The following is an 8,454-nucleotide window of genomic DNA, read 5'->3' as shown; positions in this document are numbered from 1 at the left end:
AATGGCTGTCGGGGCTCTGCCCTTGGTCCAGTCCCCTCCCTTTCCCTCCGCTTGAAGGGACCTCCGTGGAGCTCCCTTAAAGCCCAGGCTGCCAAGGAGGGGACTCTGCCCTTGGCCCATCAAGTTACATAGGTTTTATCCTATTTTCTTCAAACATATGCCAGCATATGAAGCCCCAACGTTTTATAGGGGCTTGCCTTCTTTCCCTCCCAAGAGAATCCTCGGACTCCCTTCAGAGGGAAGACAAGATGGGGGGGGGGGCGCTTGCCTTCCTTCCCTCCCAAGAGAATCTTCGGAGGGAAGACTTCTCAGTGAGGCTGAGAAGCACTCTCCCGGCCAGAGTCCCTAGGCTTACTGAAATCCCCCACCGCCCTTCCCCATAGAAATCAATCCAAAAACTGAGTTTAAAAGGAGCAGAGGAGAACCCTTTGGGTCTGCATCTGGGAGAGATTTTAAACTCCGTTTTTGGATTGATTCCTATGGGGAAGGGAGGTGAGGGATTTCAGTAAGCCGAGGGACTCAGGAGAGGCGAGCTCCATGGCCCAAGCCTCCCTTTTCCCTCTTTCCTGGGGGCAGTGCCTCTCCCGAGCCATCCAACCACTGAGTGGCGACGTCATCAGAAGACAGCCCACAAAACTTAATACAGCAAACCGTTCTGAGAACGGTTTCAAGAAAAAGGAATCGCAGTGCGGTAAACTGCCGTTCTGATCCCGTTCTGATCACGTTTTGATTTCTAATGCGGTAATATCCGTTCCAGGAACGTTTTCATCACGTGATGATATGGAACGTTCTCAGAACGCAGTGCGATAATCTTCATAATATCATTACAGCCAGTCCAGTTGACAATCTCTTTATTACTTAAATAAGACGGAAGGAAGTAAACTTTGTCTGAGGCAATGACATTCTGGGGAGGGAGAAGCATACATTCTACAGCAGATGGTAGGAAAGAAAATTCTTCTCAAGACAATATTGTAGAAGTTGCTCCCTCTGTATTTGCTCCTAAGTCGTTTCCAGCAATATGATTTTTAAAAGACCCGAAATACTTTTTAAAAGCTAGTAGGGAAGTTGAGAATTCTTTACAGGTTTTAGACCTGTAAGGCCCCTTGGGGCCTGAACAGACAGGTCAAAATAAAGCTGCTTTAGGTCACTTTGGAGGTATGCTTTTTAAATGATGCATGCATCCTAAGAAGCCGGAAGCTGCACCAAAGCCACATTCCAGTCCTAAGGACTAGAGTGCAGCTTTAATGCAACTTCTGGCCTCTTAAGATGCATGTAGCTTCTGGCCTCTTAAGATGCATGTGTCATTTAAACAACATACCTCCAAAGTGACCCAAAGCAGCCTTGTTTTGGCCTGTCTGTGCAGGCCCTTAGTGAATGTTTGCTAAAATGGATATAAAATAATCTGATAAAGCATTCCTTACAAAAAACAGGTCTATACAGATTATATAACAATACTAATATGCTGTAAAATGTGCAACATTGTTGTTTTTTGTTGTTGCAGTGTGCCTTCAAATCATCACAGTTTTCTTTATGTGGTGAGATTTTTATATGGAGGGTATCCAGATAATCTGTTTCTTATAATCTAAAGTGATACAGTGTGGTATAGTGGTTGGAGCATTGGACTATGACTCTGGAGACCGTGATTCAACTCCCAGCTCAACTATGAAACCCACTGGGTGACCATGGCCAAAGCATACTCTCTGCCTTAGAGGAAAGCAATGGCAAACATTCTCTAAACAAATCTGGCCAAGAAAGCCCCTTCATAGGTTCGTTTTAGGGTCACCAAACAACTTGAACCCACACAACATACACACAGTGTAAGAAGACAAGTCTTATATGACATACTGCTTATCTGGAGAGGCTCAAAGGCAAACATTGCTGAGAACAGGTAAAAAATTTCCTTAACTTTGGATTCTGTAGTCCTGGTTATTATTTAAAGATAGAATCTTCTGGCAGTGTTACTGTATGGCCACTAAACCAGGCTGTCCATGCTAACTACCTTCACTCATAGGGCTTATTATTAAACAACAAAGTTCTAATATGACACCAACCAAACAGTATTATACTAAATCCCACAACACTAGTAAGCAGTACTACATTTACACCATTCCAATAAAACTGTTTTTCTCCCCAGATGTCCTGGGAATCGTGTAGTATTGTGTTTTTGTGCCTTGCAGAGTTTAGGGAAATACATGACTCTTTCTCCAGCTTTCAGAACATGCTCCTTGTACCAATCAGAACTTAGTTTTGTTTACTTCTTTTAAAAAAACAAGCAGATATTGCCCTGTTTGAGATGCAAAGAGAAAAAGCAAAGCAGCAAACTACTTTTAAGTGCGTGTGTATCTGAATGTGTTTGCAATTCATTACAAAGCATGACTGGAATATTCACAGTTTTATTTTGACTATCAAATATACTGGCCAGCCACTTGGGATGCAGAATATAAATTAGTCAATGCAATGGAAGGAGCTTGGACAAAGATTGCTTATGTGCCTGTCATAAGAGAAATCTTTCTCTTCTTTGCCCCCAAAAGGAATATGGGTTTTATAACTTTTTTTTCATGAAGATGATAGACCTCAGTAGAAATCTTCAACTTGAATTATTTATTTTACCTGAGTCATTTTGTAACCAGATAAATGTAATGGTTCTAATCTATTTTCTATAGTTGTGATTATTATTTGGGTCACTTGTTATCGGAATGAGAGAGCAGAAAGGGAGACAGGAGATGGGATGGTAATCTTCTGGCAGTTTTAGTACAGGCCATCAGATACCTTATTTCAAAAAGACAGGCTCCCTTACACAGCATCAATAACCATCTGAATTGATTTCAAAATGCGAATAAGCTGCAAACAGCTATATATTATTGATAAACAGATGGCAAGACACTAGAGATTATGCTGGCTTGTTTCTCAATGCCTAAAAGCCTTTGAGAAAAGAAAAGATTTCCTTTTTTGCTTGAAAATTGGTACAGTACATGTTATGGAAGAAAGTTAATGGAACTACAAATGTTCCAATAAGGCAAATCTCCAGTACCATGACGGAGATGGTCATCTAGGGACCTATGAATTAGATCCAGCCCTCAAAGCTAGTTTATCAGGCTTTGAACAGACATATGAAATTACATAATCAATGTAAAACATCTGTTTGCCCGTACGGTGAGGGCAGAAAGTTTTCACATTGTAAGAGGCAGAGAAAATCCATACTTTATGGGGATATGTATTTTATCATAACAGGGTTGAAAAGTGGAATTAAAGCAGGATAGCAGTGTTTGTGGCTGTACATGATACTGTGTCTGTCCAGTAGCTGGTCTGTTGCCCATCTTTTGCTGGAGCACGCCTTCTCATTGACAGGCAAAACCCATCAATGCATCCCAATTGTACTGCTTTTTCACCGTTGATTCATTTGTGATAAGTTCCTCCTAAAGTAGTTCTGATATGCGGGCAATTGTGCTGTGCAAGTGGTGTGATTTTGCTCCTCTTTCCTTCTTCCCCCACTATTCTAAGACAGGTTGTTTTTCTTTTCTTTTTTTCACATTATTATTATTATTATTATTATTATTATTATTATTATTATTATTATTTGCTTAAGGGAATGCCTTGATTGCACAATTGCACTAAAAATAAAAATAAATAAAAAATATAGACCAAAAGGCATGGTGGAAAGGGCATAGGGCCGGGTGGTGGGGCTATAAATGTCACTGTGCGGGAGACAGAGACCGGGACAGAAGCACTACCATGGTGATGAAGAGCTGTGCAATAATGACTGTTCTCAACCTGGTGTGTTTGCGTTCCCTAGGCTAATGCAATTGTACCACCTTATGAACCTGGTATGATAGTCCTATTTTACATCCTTTCTTTCAATCTTGTATATTTTTGTCACAGCTATTCCTGTGTCTTATAAATGTGAAGCTTTTAGTGTTTGGTGATGCGATCGCTATCTAGCTAGCTATTGCTTCTCCTTTCAATTGGATTCCGCTCAAGTACCTCTTACCTCTTGTCCTTTGTCTATGTACATGTGACATATATACCTTAAAGACAAGGTGGAATCATGAACATAGCATGTTACAAGAGACTTAAGACTTCCAACATGGGGATGAGCAAAGAAAGAAGAAGTCAGAATATGGGGTACTCTAACACATGGCTTATTACCAGGGGAATCACATGGGGGGGGGATGTGACCACACCAGATGATACCCTAAGAGGGTGTGACACTAATGCTCAGCAAACATCTGACTTTTGGCAGAAACAGTTTATGGTGCTCGCATTCGTCCCTTTAAAATGCTGAAGAGATGGTGTGAGTGGGGCAAGGCTCAGTGGGAAGAGAAAGAAGAGGTCCTAGTTTTTCTTTTTAAAAAAATAAATCTTAAAATTTAATTTTTTAAAAAGGGTTTTTTATATTCATTTTATTTTTTTTTTAAAAAAACATAACATTTTATCTAATTTTCACTTTAACCACATGAAACCATGTACATCTAAATGCACTGAGGCTGTACATATGATACTGTAATTTAAAGGTGTAATTTTAATTTTGATAGTTATTTATGCCACACAACAATTTTTACATTCAGTGATATATGGAAATTATGATTTATGAGTAACATTAGTAGCAAAAACATTACTAAAGATTCTGTATAGTGTGGGATGGGAAAAGGTCAATGGCAGGGTAACACCATGAGTGACTCAGATGCAGATATTATTTCTTCCAAGGCGAAGAGGAAGTAGCAGTGTCTTTCAATTCACTATCATAGAATCATAGAATCATAGAATCATAGAGTTGGAAGAGACCACAAGGGCCATCCAGTCCAACCCCCTGCCATGCAGGAAATCCAAATCAAAGCATCCCTGACAGATGGCCATCCAGCCTCTGTTTAAAGACCTCCAAGGAAGGAGACTCTATCACCCTCCGAGGGAGTGCATTCCACTGTCGAACAGCCCTTACTGTCAGGAAGTTCCTCCTAATGTTCAAGTGGAATCTCTTTTCCTGTAGCTTGCATCCATTGTTCCGGGTCCTGTTCTCTGGAGCAGCAGAAAACAAGCTTGCTCCCTCCTCAATATGACATCCTTTCAAATATTTAAACAGGGCTATCATATCACCTCTTAACCTTCTTTTCTCCAGGCTAAACATCCCCAGCTCCCTAAGTCGTTCCTCATAGGGCATGGTTTCCAGACCCTTCACCATTTTTGTTGCCCTCCTTTGGACACGCTCCAGTTTCTCAATGTCCTTTCTGAATTGTGGTGCCCAGAACTGGACACAATATTCTAGGTGGGGCCTGACCAGAGCAGAATACAGTGGCACTATTACTTCTCTTGATCTAGACACTATCTTAGTATACTGTTTTACTACTAGATGTAGAGGTGGTCGGTGAAGCTGAGAACCAAGATCTTCAGTAAACTTGGAGAGCTGAGTCCCAGGAGCAGGGCAAATGTATATCTGGCAAGTTGAGATGGGTAATAGTGTAATCCCTATGAATTATTGGTTTGGTCCAGTGCACACAGAAACCCTAAGAAAGGGATTGTCCTTATCATTTGAGGGAGCCTTTTTGTGAGGTATTTGTGCTGTACTTTTAACTTTATTGTTACTCTTAAATTCCTTTAATACTTTTAAAATTTAAGGACATTTTAATATGGACAGAAAAGCCCCTGGTTTGGTAAGGGTGCTGCCATTTGGAGAATTCCTTACATAGACATTAGCCTGCAATGCAATGAATCGCTTTTATATTATGCTAAAACAAGGTTATAAAAAAGCAACTTTTGCACTCTTGCAGCTAAGATGGGTATACAGGATCAGATGTCATGTCAGATAACTGAAGCAGCACTTGAGAACATCAGTGGTAACATTAACATGTCGACATTAAATAATTTAGGGCATCTAATTTGTCAAATGTGAGAGACTGAGTGATTCAGTTCATTGGTTAATTCATTAATTATTGAATTAGTAACAAGTATTGAATTGTTATATTATTAGATTTTACGATACCACCAAGAACAGCTGAAAATAACTACAATGACATCATGTAATGCAGAATGGTAAAACAGCAGCATTTAGCATTTTAGTTATTAAAATAATGAATATTAAATCTGTTGTTTAAAAGTTGAACAAGCTAGGGTGAAATATTAATTTTAATGAATTATTTCAAAACTATGAAGTGGGAGGAAGCATATTCAGTGACTGCATTTATTTCATTTATTGGGCAGATTTCTGGAATGTCTTGCATATTCAGTATATTTAGTAAACATTTAGCACTTAAGAATATTATCAGTCATTTATACAAGTTTTGTTATACTCAGCATAATTCAGAAATGAAATTCATTTCAACTCAGTTGTCACACTTGTGATTAATGCAGTCCAGAAATCCCCCAAGATCCCAGAAGTTAAAGTCTGTGGGACTGTTCATATAAGAGCTGTGTGACCTTGCATGACATTTTATTGTCCCTAAATGTAGGGTTTCTAGTAAAAGAGCAAGTAAAAGAGAGAGAGAAAACAAGTCTGAGGGAGGATTCTTCTTGAAACTGCAATAAACAATTCCTGATCATGTAATATATTTGTGACATATGTTTGTCTGAATGTTTGGATCAGGCTGGGTCCATGGTATGTAGAAGGAGGAGGAGGAGGAGGAGGAACATTATTTTATCATTTATTTTGTTATTTGTTTTATGTGTATTCAACCTTTCCAAAGGCGTTCATGACAGCATACCATGAGCTCACATCCAAAAGTTAGAGCTGACTGGAATCAACCCCTGAATCTATTTCTGAATGGTGGCCTGACACTTTTGAAAATCCTGGCAACTGGATTTAGATCATGATTTACCATCCCACATTTTAATTCTCCTAAACCTCTGTGAAGTAGGGTAGGCTGACTGAGGAGCTTCATGAAGATTTGAATCTGGATGTCTCCAGTGCTAGCCAGCATGGGAATCATGTAGCCTCTCCCTCAGATGATGTTGCACTGCAGTTTCCATCATCCCTAGCCAACACAGCTAATGGTAATGAATGTTAAGAGTTATAGTCCAACAACATCTGGACAGCTACATGATTTCTACCCCAGCTTGAACCACTGGTATGCACATAGCGTTTTTCAAAGATTCAGAAAAAACTATAGATGAAGAATTTGTATGAGTATATGATCACCTAGTCCCCATGTCCTCAGATTCACACCTTCCCAAATACATCACATGAACTTGATTTAAGTGAAAATATTTGTCTATGGTGTTCTGACTACACTGAAGACTAGCTTTCAACAGATCTGATTGCATATTAACAACGTACATATTAGAATCTGTAGTATGTTCTAGTTTTTGGGCATTGTTGTTATGTATAAGTATGTTTAACTAGGTATTGTAGTGCATTAGTTATGTAGTAGAATAATGGGAGACATAGTTCTAGTGGAGATCATTGATGATATTTCAAAGGGATGCTTGGTGCCTGGCACAGAGATGTGTAGATGTGCGGGGGAGGAATTTTCTCAGAGTCTTCTGCTGGTAAACAGAAAGTAGAGAGGAGATCAGAATGATATTGGGGGCTGGGTAAATGAAGGGATGTGGAAGCGGTTGGTAAGTTTTAATTAACTAATTAAGATGAAGCCTGAGAGGTTTAGGGGTGGGCTAATATTAATGTTATGCCCATGCTTGGGGGTGATGACTGCTGTCTTCAGATATCTTCCTGCCAACACCTATGTTTTTTTTTTTCTGGAATAAAGTTTTACTGTTTTCAATACAGAAGACTTGTTCACTGAACTCCTGGGGGGAAAGGCAGTTCTGGACAGCATGTAGTTATTCTACAATATAATTTGTGGGTATATATTTAGGAAATTTAAAATAGGATTTGAAAGTGAATGGGGACTGTGTGTTTACTTTTTTTTCAAAATAAGAAACTAGATTCAAAATAAAAAGCTAAATATTATTTTGGGTAGACCTATTGAAATAAACAGGAATTAAGTTAGTTGTAGCAAGTCTTCCCCATTCCATTTTGACATTGGATACAGCCCCAAAGGATGAATTAAACAAATTAAAATGGAGTTGTTTCATTCTGTAAGCAAAACCCGGATATAGCAGATGCATGAAATTGTCACGGAAGGTACAGAGATATATACATATGCATGAGGGTGTAGGAATTTCTTTAAAAGGTCATTTTGCAAGATAAAAGAAGGTATACGTATGGCAGATAAACAATTTGAGTTCCAATCAACTGAAGTAGAGAGGATCCAGTCAACTGAAAACATTGAGCTGAGTTAAAAAGAGGCAATCTCAATGCAGGCAAAACTGTCCTAGCCATGAATTTTATATCAGAATTTAAGATCTGAATTTCTATACAGAGTTATAGTCTGTCTTCTTGGCGTTCTATTTGCTGCCTTTGTACTGACTGATTGTCATTTTGTGTTTTCTTTTAACATTGTTCACTAGACTGGGAAGTTGTTATTGTGTGCCTTCAAGTTATTTCCAAACGAAATATCTCTCATT

Source organism: Sceloporus undulatus, chromosome 1, assembly GCF_019175285.1.
Source record: "Sceloporus undulatus isolate JIND9_A2432 ecotype Alabama chromosome 1, SceUnd_v1.1, whole genome shotgun sequence".
In the NCBI taxonomy this organism is placed as follows: Eukaryota; Metazoa; Chordata; class Lepidosauria; order Squamata; family Phrynosomatidae; genus Sceloporus; species Sceloporus undulatus.
Note: the sequence above shows the minus strand (reverse complement) of the source record.